This window comes from Coloeus monedula, assembly GCF_965178545.1.
Source record: "Coloeus monedula genome assembly, contig: HAP1_SCAFFOLD_166, whole genome shotgun sequence".
Lineage (NCBI taxonomy): Eukaryota > Metazoa > Chordata > Aves > Passeriformes > Corvidae > Coloeus > Coloeus monedula.
In genome coordinates, this window is record NW_028120748.1 from 288,728 (window position 1) to 300,523 (window position 11,796).

Here is an 11,796-nt window from a genome sequence, read left to right on the forward strand (position 1 = left end):
TGAACTGTTCAGTTGCACCCAGTATAAAGGGAAATGGAATCAAAGTCACGTACAGCTCTTTAATCATGGCTGGGTTAAGCGTTCCTATGAAGATTGTGAAAAGATGCCCTTAAAGCACTTCCCGTATGATATTTTGGCTTGTCAACAAAGTAATTCAAATGCTTAAATCTAAAAGATTGTAGTATCAAAAGGATTGTTGTGAAGGTTGTAGTTCGTCTCTAGGTCAAAGGACTGATTGAAGTACTGAGGCCGGAACAACAGGCCCTGACTGAGGCCTGAACAACAGGCTCTGAGCCAAAGTTGACATCTACATGAACCTTCCAACCAAATGTTCTATTTCTATCTGCTCATTAACAGAGCATTATTAGCAATATGCTCTATGTTCATTGGTGAAACACGGATTTACCTTTCTGTATTTAGAAACTGGACAGGGCCCCATCTGGCCATGTTTGGGGGTTTAGGATCAAACTCCCTCAGTTCCTCCTTGAGCCCTGGCCAGGCTTTGGGAGAAACCAAAGAGGAGAATGAAACCAGATGTTCCCACACTAGAAGTGATGTCAGCTTGTTTGTTCAACGCTGTCAAAGCTGGGCCCTCTCACAGCGAGGTTGAAGCCTCGGTGCCCGCAAAGCTGGATGTACCTGCAGGAATTCCCAGGGTCTGGGAATGGCTCTCCAGTCCTTGGCTGGGACAGCTTCCCCCAGCTGATGTGAGGATGTGGATGATGGCAAGGTCTGAGGGTGACTGGTGCTGTCTCTTTCTTGATTACTGTACACAATCTTGGGTAGTGATGATTGGGTGCTTTGCTGAGCTTCTCCTTTTGTGATTCTTTGCAGTTTTGCATTATAATAAATTCCACTATTCCTGAACTTGGTGTCTGTGTCTTTGGTGCTGACCCTGCCCACTGGCAAAACAGACACTGAGGGCCCTGGGAGAACCAAAGGGGCCTTGCGACACCGCGGGGCCTCGTGTAACCAAGGGCGCCATAGTGACACCGTGGGGCCCAAAGGAACCAAGGGGCCAGCGTGACACTGCAAGGCCTCGTGGAACCATGGAGAGCATTGTGACACTGTGGGGACTCCTACAATCAAGGGTCCATTGTTTTCCTCTCCCTGCCCCGGCCCCAGCCCTGCAAAGAAGCCCAGTCCTGTCTGGCCCTGCAGCAGGAACTGGAGGCAGTGCAGGTCCGGGACAGTGACTCTGTGTCTGGGATGCTCAGGAGATCCTCAGCTCGGGCAGCTCGTGCAGCCCCAGGGCCCCGCTGCCCAGCACAGCAGCAGAGAGTTGGCTCCGGGGCTCCTCAGGCTGCTCCTGCTGCCATCCCAGGCACAGGGCAGCCTCTTGCCAGGGCTCCTCTGCACACACACGAGCTCCTGCTCTTCTCCTGGCCCATGCCAGCTCCCCACAGAGCCTTTCCCAGGGGAACACGTCTGTGCTGGCCTGAGCAGCCATTGCTGTAGCCTCTGCCCTGCTGCCCAGAGCCCCCGAGCTGGGGGTGCTGCTCTGCAGAGCATGGGGGCTGTGCTGCCCAGGGCCATGGGCTGCCTCTGCTGGACTGTGCTGCTCAAGCTGGGAGACAGAGCTCTGCAGCTGATGGTGCTCCCTGCACTGACCCCCTCCCACACAGGCTCTGCTGTGGCCATGGAGGGTGCTCAGAGGTGCCTGCCTTGTTCCAGGGCGGGCACATGGGCTGGGGCTGCCCTGGATCCTCCTCTGCAAGTTCCCCGAGGGTCAGACGAGTCACTGCTCAGACTCCTTTCCCTGTACCTGCTGTGTCCCCTGGGCTGCAGAGCTCTCATGGGTCACAGGAAACATTCAGTCCTTTATCTGTGGGTGAGCCCACCCTGGACAGGCCTGTGCCCAGTGAGCTCCACTCACTGCTGATCCCTGGCACACACTGTCCCTGCAGGTCCCCCGTGTTCTGCTGGCAGCTCCCAAGTCCCTCCAGAAGAACATTCCCCTGCCATCAGCCCTGGCACAAGCTGCAGAGCCCCAGGAAGGTTCATCACAGACCATTCACCATCTGGTGGGCACTGGCCACCAACAAGCAAAACCTGAAGCACACCCGAGTCTCTTGAAGGCCACACTGGGACCCTGATCTCATCCCACTGAGCCCTGGGAGAACAAGGAACACAGGCAGCCTCTTCAGAGTCTGGTCCTTGGGCCTGTTCCTGACAGTGACTGTGGAGGGAGAGCAAAGCCTTCCTGCAGTGCCTTCAGGAGATGCCCTTTGCTGATGGAACTGCTGTGGCGGAGCCCAGCTGTGTCCCAGCAGTGCCCATGGCCTGTCCCTGCCTGTGACACGCAGCAGGACTCGCACCACCCGGACAGAGCTGTTGGCCTTACACCATCACAGCGGCTCCAAAGGAGAGAGTGGAAGTAATAAGAGAGGAGCTCTGAAAAGACCAAGCTCTGCTGCTCCCTGGCTGTGCTGCTCTGCTGGGACTCTTCCCCCCCAATGCCTGCAACACTGGCCCTGCCCTCCAGCTCCAGGGATGGACTCAACCAAAGGATCTCAAACAGACACCTTGCTGATGGGTCCTTTATTTAATGTGAATACCCACAGAGCAGACTCCTTATTGACACAGTCCCTGCCAACAGTCACATTCAGCCTGTAAACAGTGAATAAGATGCATAACAAAATCTTTTGGATACAACCTTAACATATGAGAAGAAAAAAAAGCCACCAAAACCACCACCACCAAAACAACCTGAGAAGGCAGGCTGGGCCTCTAATGATTACACTTTAGCCTATGGAGCTGAAAACAGGCAGGTTTTTGCTTCTGGAAAGCATCCAGTCATCACTTTCCTCAGGGCGTCCCTGAGCTCCTGGTTCCTCAGGCTGTAGATGAGGGGCTTCAGGGCTGGAGGCGCCACCGAGTACAGAACTGGCAGTTCCAGGTCCAGGGATGGGGAGGAGATGGAGGGGGGCTTCAGGCAGGCAACAAAGCCAGTGCTGAGGAACAGGGAGACCACGGCCAGGTGAGGGAGGCACGTGGAAAAGGCTTTGTGCCATCCCTGCTCAGAGGGGATCCTCAGCACGGCCCTGAAGATCTGCACATAGGAGAAAACAATGAACACAAAAGAACCAAAAGTTAAACAGATGGAAAACACAACAAGCCCGAGCTCCCTGAGGTGGCAGTGTGAGCAGGAGAGCTTGAGGATGTGTGGGATTTCACAGAAGAACTGGCCCAGGGCATTGCCCTGGCCCAGGGGCAGGGAAAATGTATTGGCCGTGTGCAGGAGAGCGTAGAGAAAGGCACTGGCCCAGGCAGCTGCTGCCATGTGGGCACAAGCTCTGCTGCCCAGGAGGGTCCCGTAGTGCAGGGCTTTGCAGATGGACACGTAGCGCTCGTAGCACTCGACAGCGAGGAGGGAAAACTCTGCTGAAATGAAAAAGAGAAAGAGAAAGAGGCTGTGCAGCACCTCCTGCCTACGAGGTGGTTCTGGTGCCCCAGAGGGAATTGTGCATGGCCTTGGGGACAGTGGTGCAGATGGAGCCCAGGTCGGTGAGGGCCAGGCTGAGCAGGAAGAAGAACATGGGGCTGTGCAGGTGCTGGCCGCAGGCTCCGGCGCTGATGATGAGGCCGCTGCCCAGGAGGGCAGCCAGGGAGATGCCCAGGAAGAGGCAGAAGTGCAGGAGCTGCAGCTGCCGCGTGTCTGCCAATGCCAGCAGGAGGAAGGGGCTGATGGAGCTGCTGTTGGACACTCGCCGTGTCTGGCCATGGGGACCTGTTCATGGAGAAAAGTCAGTGACAGCTTAAGGGAAACGTGTCTCAGCAAAATCAAAGACATGCCCCACAAATCCTTCTCCTGTCACACACTGACACCTTATGGGGATTCAGAGTGTGGCCACAGAGAAGGGCTTTGGCTGGCGTGGGGCCTTGCGAGAGACGGGGCGGGCCGGGGCCATGTCTGGCAGGAGGCGAGACAAAGAGCAAGAGGCGAGACAAAGAGTAGGATAGTTAATGGGAGATTGGGCGAGGAGATGGTAATCTGTAGCCCTTGGAGATGTAAAACATAGAACCTTAGCAGCTGAAGTTTGTAGCTGCTGAACTGCTGGTTTGAACAGTATATAAAGATGGGACTTGTGCAATAGAATTTGGCTTTGCATGCAGCCGGCCAAGTCCGTGTTCAATCACCGACAACACCCTTCTGTTTTTCTAGCAGATCTTCCTTCAGCTCCAGCCGCAGCCCTGGTTGGTGCTGGCTGAGTGTGACATGAGTTTCAGGGCAGTTGCTCCGGGGGTTTTTATAATTCAGCCTTGCTGTGCAGAAGGGGGAGGGGGACAGGGACCTGTCCTGGTGTTCCACTTTGAAAGCCCAGCTAACACAAGGGCACTCCCAGGGCCCAAGAACAGGAATGGCAAAAGCTGTTAAAGTGTTCTAGAGGTTTTTATAGCTCCTCTTCATCTCCCCTGCTGACTGTTTTTGGATGTCAGAAACACTCAGCATTTCTGCTGCCCTCGGGGAGAATAGAGCGAGTTCTGTGAGGCAAGGTGGTGAGTGGAGAGTGAGGGGAGCTGGTCTGTCACTCTGTCCTGTTCCAAGATCCTCTGGCCTTTCACCCTTCTCAGATAGAGGATAATCACCCTCCCATATTTCCCTTAAAAACCATCCCAATGCTGCTGAGAGCAGATCGATCCACCACAGCCCATCAAATGTCCATCCCCTTCTCGAGCTCTCAGCCCCACACTGGTAGCCAAATACACACATGGCTCGTTTCACCAACCCAACAGCCCTTTCTCCATCATAAAACTTTTGTGTCTCACTGTGGGGCTTTCAGGTAACACCAAGATGCTACACGACCTGTTTGCGCCCTGGAGGCAAGCTCAGAGCTTAGGGGGAATCCTCAAGAAGAAAGCCAAGTGTCCTAATGATGGCATTGGATGTAGGGAGATGGAGCTCCTTCCCTGGCTGCATTGCCCACAGCCGGGCTCTGGGGCCAGCGTCACCCTGAGCCAGCTGTGCCCCCTCCCAGAGCCCCCAGGGCCGGGCAGCTGCTCCCAGCCCTGTGCTCTGCAGAGGGAACTGGGCCCGGGGCTGCAGAGCTGCCCCACGGCTCTGCTGCAGCTCTGCCTGCCCAGGAGGGGCTTCACGCCTTGGAGCCCCGGCCCTGAGGGCAGAGGCTTGGCTGAGGGAGAGAGGAGGGGAGGGGGCTTGTTCAGAGGGAGGGGCTGCACTCGAGGGCATCCTGTGGAGGTCTCTAAGCTCTCCCTGCCACAACATTTCTGCCTTTTGTTTTCTCTCATTGCCTGATCTTCTCTCTGCTTGCTGAAGATCTTCCTCCTGGAGGTGTTTCCCTGTGCCTGACCTCTTCCTGCCAGCACTCACAGACCCCAAATCTCTGTGCACTCTCCTTGGCCCTACAGAAACCTGCCTGTGTGCAGGGCACTGGCTGGGGACAGGTTCTGTTTGCAGCTGGGAGAAAGGACAGCTCAGACTGAGCCCGGTGGGTCCAGCAAAGGTGATGCCGGTGCGGTGCATGGGCAGAGGAGTGTCTTGAAAGCACTTTAGGAAACTCCTGCAGAGCACTCAAGTTACAGTTCCGATGCCTTAGGGACTCTTAAAAATGATGAATGCCTTTATCACTTCCCCCCTCCCATTCCCCAAGAGTAGGAGACTGAAAACAGTCTCAGGAAATTTCATCCCTATAGAAAGGATTGTGTTGGAAATACTACTGGACTGAGCTGAAGGCCTGAGCATGTCCTCATGTTCTACACCAGAGATACTCAGAGAATGTACTTCCTGAATCCACAGTCAGTGGCATGTTCCAGCTTGAGGAGATCACTCCAGGAACTGCAGCTGCACTGTCCTGCAGCCAGAGGCTTCCTGTGTCAAGGGCTGGGAATGATTCTCCCCAGGTCACTTCTCAGCATCTTCCCAGCCCTAACTGATGGAACCCCTCTGTGCCTCTGTGCTGTGCCCGGGCTGGCTGCAGGCAGTGCCCCAGCCGCCGGAAAGGCAGATCCTGTCCCTCCCTCATTGCTCGGGACTCTTCCCGGGGCACTGGGATGTGGGCATGTGCAATGCCAAGGGCAGCACCATGGGGTGGCCCCTGCCATGCTGCTGAGCAGGAAAAAAGAGGCAATGAGGCCCCAGGGCTGCAAGGGTCACTTGTCTCCCAACTGGCCTCAGGGCCAGGGACAGCAGCCCTGGCCAAAGTGCTGCACAAGTTGCCTCTGTCAGGGCCTTGCAGCTTCTGCACACCCCTCTGCCCTCTGCAGCCCAGGCTGTCCCACGGTGTCCCTGCCCTGCGCCTCTGTCCCTGCAGGCTGTCCTCATCCCCCCGGCTGCCCCACCTGGCTGGCCCCTTCCTTTGCTGGCAGCTCTGCGTCCTGCCTGCCTCTGCCTGGGCACACAGAGCCTTGGGCTGCTCCAGACTCCTTCTGGGGGACACGTTGCACCACTGCACTGCCCGGGGAGAGAAATTCCTTTCTCCTCGTGTCCAGTTTGGACCTCCCCAGCTGCCCTTTGCATTAATTCTTTCTTTTGCCGGCTGTTCTCTACTGTGTCAAAAGGATCCACCATCTCTGAAACCACCCTTCAAGCCCTCCCAGGACTCTCCTCCGCTGTCCTCAGTCTCCACTCCACTGAGCACAGAGCTCCTTTGTCCCTGTGTAGTGATCATGTGCTTGAGGCCACGGGCACCTGGACAAGAAGGTCAGTTCTTTTCTACAGCAAGGAAACCACAGAAGCCCAGTGTTTTGAAGGCAGATGAGAGGCAGCCACCAGAGGCCAAGGCAAGCCAGACCTGTGTGTCCTTGCAGCTTCTGTCTGAAAGCAACCCTTGGACATATGGGGAGTTTTGGAGGTGGAATTCCATTTCAGCTGTGGGTGCCTGGACCGGAATGACAGTTCTTCTCGCCAGGAAGGAAAGGGCAGAGCCCCAGTGTTTCAAAGGCTGATTAGTGGTGGCTCAAGGAGGCCAAGGCCAGCCAGACCTGTTTGTCTTGGCAGCTTTTGTCTTGGAGCAATCCTTGGATAGACGGATCTAGGGCGGCCAAATCCCACTTTTGTCCATGGACGTCTGACCCATAAGGACAGTTCTTTTCCACTGGCAGAAAAGTGAGGAGCCCCAGTGTTTCAAAGGCAGATGAGAGCTGGCCCTCAGGAAGCCAAGGGAAGCTGGACATTCCTGGCAGCTTTTGTCTGGGAGCTATTCCTTGGATAGATGGAATTTCAGAGGTGGATTCCCAATTTTGGCCATGGATGGCTGGACTTGAAAGATGGTTTTTTCCATGGGAAGAAAAGCACAGCCCCCCTGTGTTTTGAAGGCAGATGTGAGGTGGCCCCTAAGAGGCCAAGGCCAGCCTGAGCTGTCTGTCCTGGCAGGTTTCACATGGGAACAATCCTCGGATAGAATCCAATTTGGAGGTAGCATCCTAATTTCAGCCATGGGTCCCTGGAGGAGGACATTTCTTTCCCACAGAAAGGAAAGCACGGAACTCCAGCATTTCAGGGGCAGAGGAGAAGCAACCCTCAACATGCCAAGGTCAGCTGGACCAGGCAGGTGGCCCCCAGGAGGCCAAGCCAACCAGACCTGTTCCACGCTCTTTGCAGCCTTGGGGCCCTGCAGCATCACAATTTTGTTCCCCTGAGGCCCAGCAATATCACAGTGGTCTCCTTGGCTCTGCAGTGGCACAAAGGCCCCTTGCTTCCATGAGGCCTTGCTGTGTCAAAACGGTTTCCTTGGTTCCATGGGGCTGCAAAATAACACAATGGCCCACTGGTTCCATGAAGTCACAGAGTGTCACAGCGGTCTCCATGATTCCATAAGGTCCTGCAGGGTCACAGTGGCTCCTTGGTTCTATTGGGCTTCCCAGGATCACAATGGCCCCTTGCTTCCACAAGGCCTGGCTGTGTCACACTGGCCCTTTGCTTCCATGAGACCTTACAGTGTCACAATGGTTTCCTTGGTTCTATCAGGCCCTGTGGTGTCACAATGGCCCCTTGATTCCATTGGGCCTCTTACTGTTACATAGTTCTTAGTTCCGTGACGCCCTGTAGTGTCACAGTGGTCTCCTTGGCTCCATGGTGCCACGCAGTGTCACAACGGCCCCTTGGTTCTCTGAGGCCCGGCTGTGTCACAGTGGCCCCTGGCTCCCATGAGGCCCTGTGATGTCACAATGGTCTCATTGGTTCCACGAGGCCCTGCAGTTCCACAATGGCCCTTTGGTCTCACAAGGCCTTGGAGTGCCATAATAGTCTCAGCGGGTTCCCCTGCTGGTTCACAATGGCCTCCTTGGTTCCATGATGCCCCGTAGCGTAACAATGGTATCCTTGCTTCCACACAGTCAGAATGGCCCCGGGGCCTCCTGGAGCCCCACAGTGTCACTACGATCCCCTTGATTCCACCAGGCCCTGCCGTGCTACAATGACCCCTTGGTTATACAAGGCCCTGCAGTGTCACAATGGCCCCTTGGTTCTGAAGTGTGCAAGAGCCTAATACTAAGAGAAAGGCTCCAAAAAACGCTTCGTCATTATCACTGCTCAACACCAGAAAGGCTTCAAAAGTGCTTCATCATTATGGCTGCTTATCATAATCACTTTTGAACGCCTGGAAACTACGTGCCGTACGGGCCGTGCATAGCCCGCCTTGAGGCCCATAAAAAGGAAGGCAAAACTGGTGCAAAATGTGGAGGTGAAAGCAAAAGGTAGAATCCCCGCCCTTTGCCTTTCCCCCCACCACCACCATCGCCTGCTGCCAGACACCCTGAGGCCTCCGGGAGCCGACGCCGCCCGCCTGGGGAGCACCCCCCAATCCTTCACCCCTGCACTGAAATCCCGAGGGAGTTGTGCAACCCCTAGCCCTGCTCCTTCGTCCCAGGCGCACCGAGGTTCAGCTGCAAGCATCGAGCCTGCATCTCGGAGCATGGGCCGCCGCTTTCCAGCCAAACTGCTCCAGACATCAGAAGAGGCAGATAAGACCCTTCAAACAACAGGAAAAAAAAGGCAAAAACCTCTCCACTTCCCCCACCCTGTCTCAGCAGCAACAAAGGTAGCACAGTGTGGTGCTGACTTATCCTATGCTTTTTAGAGTAACCTTGGCTTTTCTAACTTTTCTCCACTTTTCTCCTTCTTTCTCTTTGCCTCTCTTACCATTAGATAAACAGATACCCATTTTTTTGGCACCAACATTTAATCTCGTTTGGTTTTAATCTCGTCTTTGGGAATATTTTGAAGCTTCAAAGTTCTTTCCTTTTATACTCAGAGATTTTGTTTTCTTTGCCCTTCTGGGTGTAAATCAGATAGTAACAAAGTGTCATAATGCTCTCCACAGTTCCATGAGGCCCCACAATGTCCCAATGGACTTTTGGTTCCATGAACTTTGGTACTGTCAGCAACAGTCTCCTTGGGTCCGCAGTGTCACAATGGACCCTTGGCTCCATGAGGTTCCGTAGCGTAACATGGACGCCTTGACTCCATGAGGTTGTGGAGTGTCACAAGGATCTCCTTGGTTCTGCGGCCCTGCTGTGTGACAATGGGCCTGTGCTTCCATGAAGTTCTGTACTGTCAACCATGATCTCCTTGCTTGCACAGTGTCATAACTGACCCTTGGTTCCATCAGGTGCCTGGCCTCCAACAGCCTCTAAGAGACCCTTATGGCCCCTCAAGGCCCCTCACAGCCCCTCATGACCCCTCAATGTCCCTCACAGTTCCCCATGGCCCCTCATGGCAGCTCACAGTCCTTCATAGCCCCTCACAGTTCATGGCCACTCATGACCCTTCACAGCCCCCAACAATCTCTCATGGCCCCTCACAGCACCTCAGGGCCCCTCATGGCCCCTCACGACTCCTCATGACCCTTCACAGCCCCTAACAAACCCTCAAGGCACCTCACAGCCCTTCACAGCCCCTCAAAACCTCTTGGAGATCTTCTGCAGCCTAAGTAATTTCTGTGTTAATCCCACTGAAACAACCAAAAGTGGAGTAAAAATAAAGAAATTAAGCAAAGAGGTCTACAGCTGCTTAATTTTACTGGAATTTGGGGGTGAATTTGGGGTTCAGGGGAATATTTGGGAGGATCTGAGTGTTGTGGAGCCACGAAGCCAGGCAGACTGGGACCACAATCTCACAGTTGTGCTGGCAGAACGTGTCCACCTGAGCCAGTCTGTTCTCCAGGAATTCCAGTTGTCTGTCTCAGTCCCTGCCCTGAGTCTCCCCATTTGGGGTGTGGCCTCTAAAGTGCCCAAATCGCTGCTGAAGTGCCGGAGCTGCTCCTGGTTGTGGATGTTCCTGTCCCCCAGCCTGTTCTGGTCGGTGCCATGGGGTATGGGAGAGGGTCTGAGTGCTCCTTGGGGGACTGGGATGGGCTTTTATGGCCCTTGGAGCTGTTTGAGGTGCTGAGACAGGGTTTGGGGGCTTTTGGGGCAGTCTGTGTGGGAGTTTTGGGGTGTTGGCAGGGCTGTGTGGCTTGGAGAGAATTTGGGTGGGTGTTGGGGGAGATGGGTTGGGAATTTTGTGGCTTTTGGGGCCATTGCTATTGCAGGGAGTGGTTGGGGGAGTCGTGGCTGGGAGCTGTGGGGTGGTTTGAGGGGTCTGGGAGTGGCTGTGGAGCTGGGAGGGGGTTTTAGGGCAGTTGTGACCTCCTCCACAGATAGCCAAAGTCGCCACCAGACCCCACCCCCAAATGCTGCCAGGAGTTGGGGGTTCCATGTTGGGGTTCACCCTCCTGGCGCTGCAGGAGAAGGTGAGGGGGGGTCCCCAGGGGCTGTGTGTGTCCCCCCAGAGCGTGGGTGACCCCCCCCCCCATGCCGGTGTCACCGCCTTTTCCCTGCCCACAGGGCTCCTGAGGCAGCCCCTGCTGCCCCGGGAGGGAATTTGGGGAGGGGGCAGAGGGGGTGCGCAGCCCCCACCGGGGGATGACCCCGGCCCAGCGCCCTTCGTTCAGCACCGAGCTGGGCTTGGGGCCGCAGGAGGAAGAGGCCGATGGGAAGCAGATCCTGCAGGGGGGACAGGGCTTGGGCTCAGGGCAAGGTCCTGCCCTGCACACCTGGCTCAGGTGTGAGCCTGCCCCGGGAAGGGAGCGGGACATTGCCATCCCCAGGGATCAGGGCTGGGAGCAGCGCTGGGAGCACGGACATGGAAATCCTGGGAGCCACTGGGACCGCCCTGGGGGGGTGAATGATCCCCCCCAGCACCTTTCCAGGCTGCCCTGCGAGCTGAGAAATGCTCGCTGGGCCTCGGCCTTGGCCAAGAGCCCCCGGGCTCAGCTGCTCTGAGCTCAGGCGCTGCCGGCTCCCGCAGCCCGCCCAGGGCCGCCCTGCCCGTGCCGGGGCTGTGCTGGAATTCTCTGCTGCTGCTGGGCCACTCGGGGGCTCTGGCCCAGCAGGAAAGGTGACCCTGAGCCAGGAGCTTTCCTTGGCCGCAGCAAAGCCTCGGCACGGAAAGACCTTCCCAGCGCTGGGCCCTGGGCCGGGAGGGATTGTGCCACCAGAGCTGTCCCTCCATTTCTTCTGCCAGGCAGCTTTAGCACAGGAGAAGTGGAGAAGCCAGAGCTGCCTCTCAGCTTTCCACAGCACCCGCAGAGCTCCAGGGCAAGGTCCTGGCCCTGGCTCGGGGCTGGGCCGGGGCCAGCGGCAGAAAATCAACTTGCAGCTTGGGCCCCGCAGCAGGGAGGAGCAGCAATTGCTGGCTGAGAGAGACTCTTGCCAAGGGCCTGCGGGGCCGGGCCCCAGGGAACGGCTTCCCGCTGCCCGAGGGCAGGCTGAGATGGGATGTGGGGCAGCAATGGTTCCCTGGCAGGGCGCTCAGGGCCTGGCCCAGGCTGGCCCCAGAAGCTGCGGCTGCCCCCG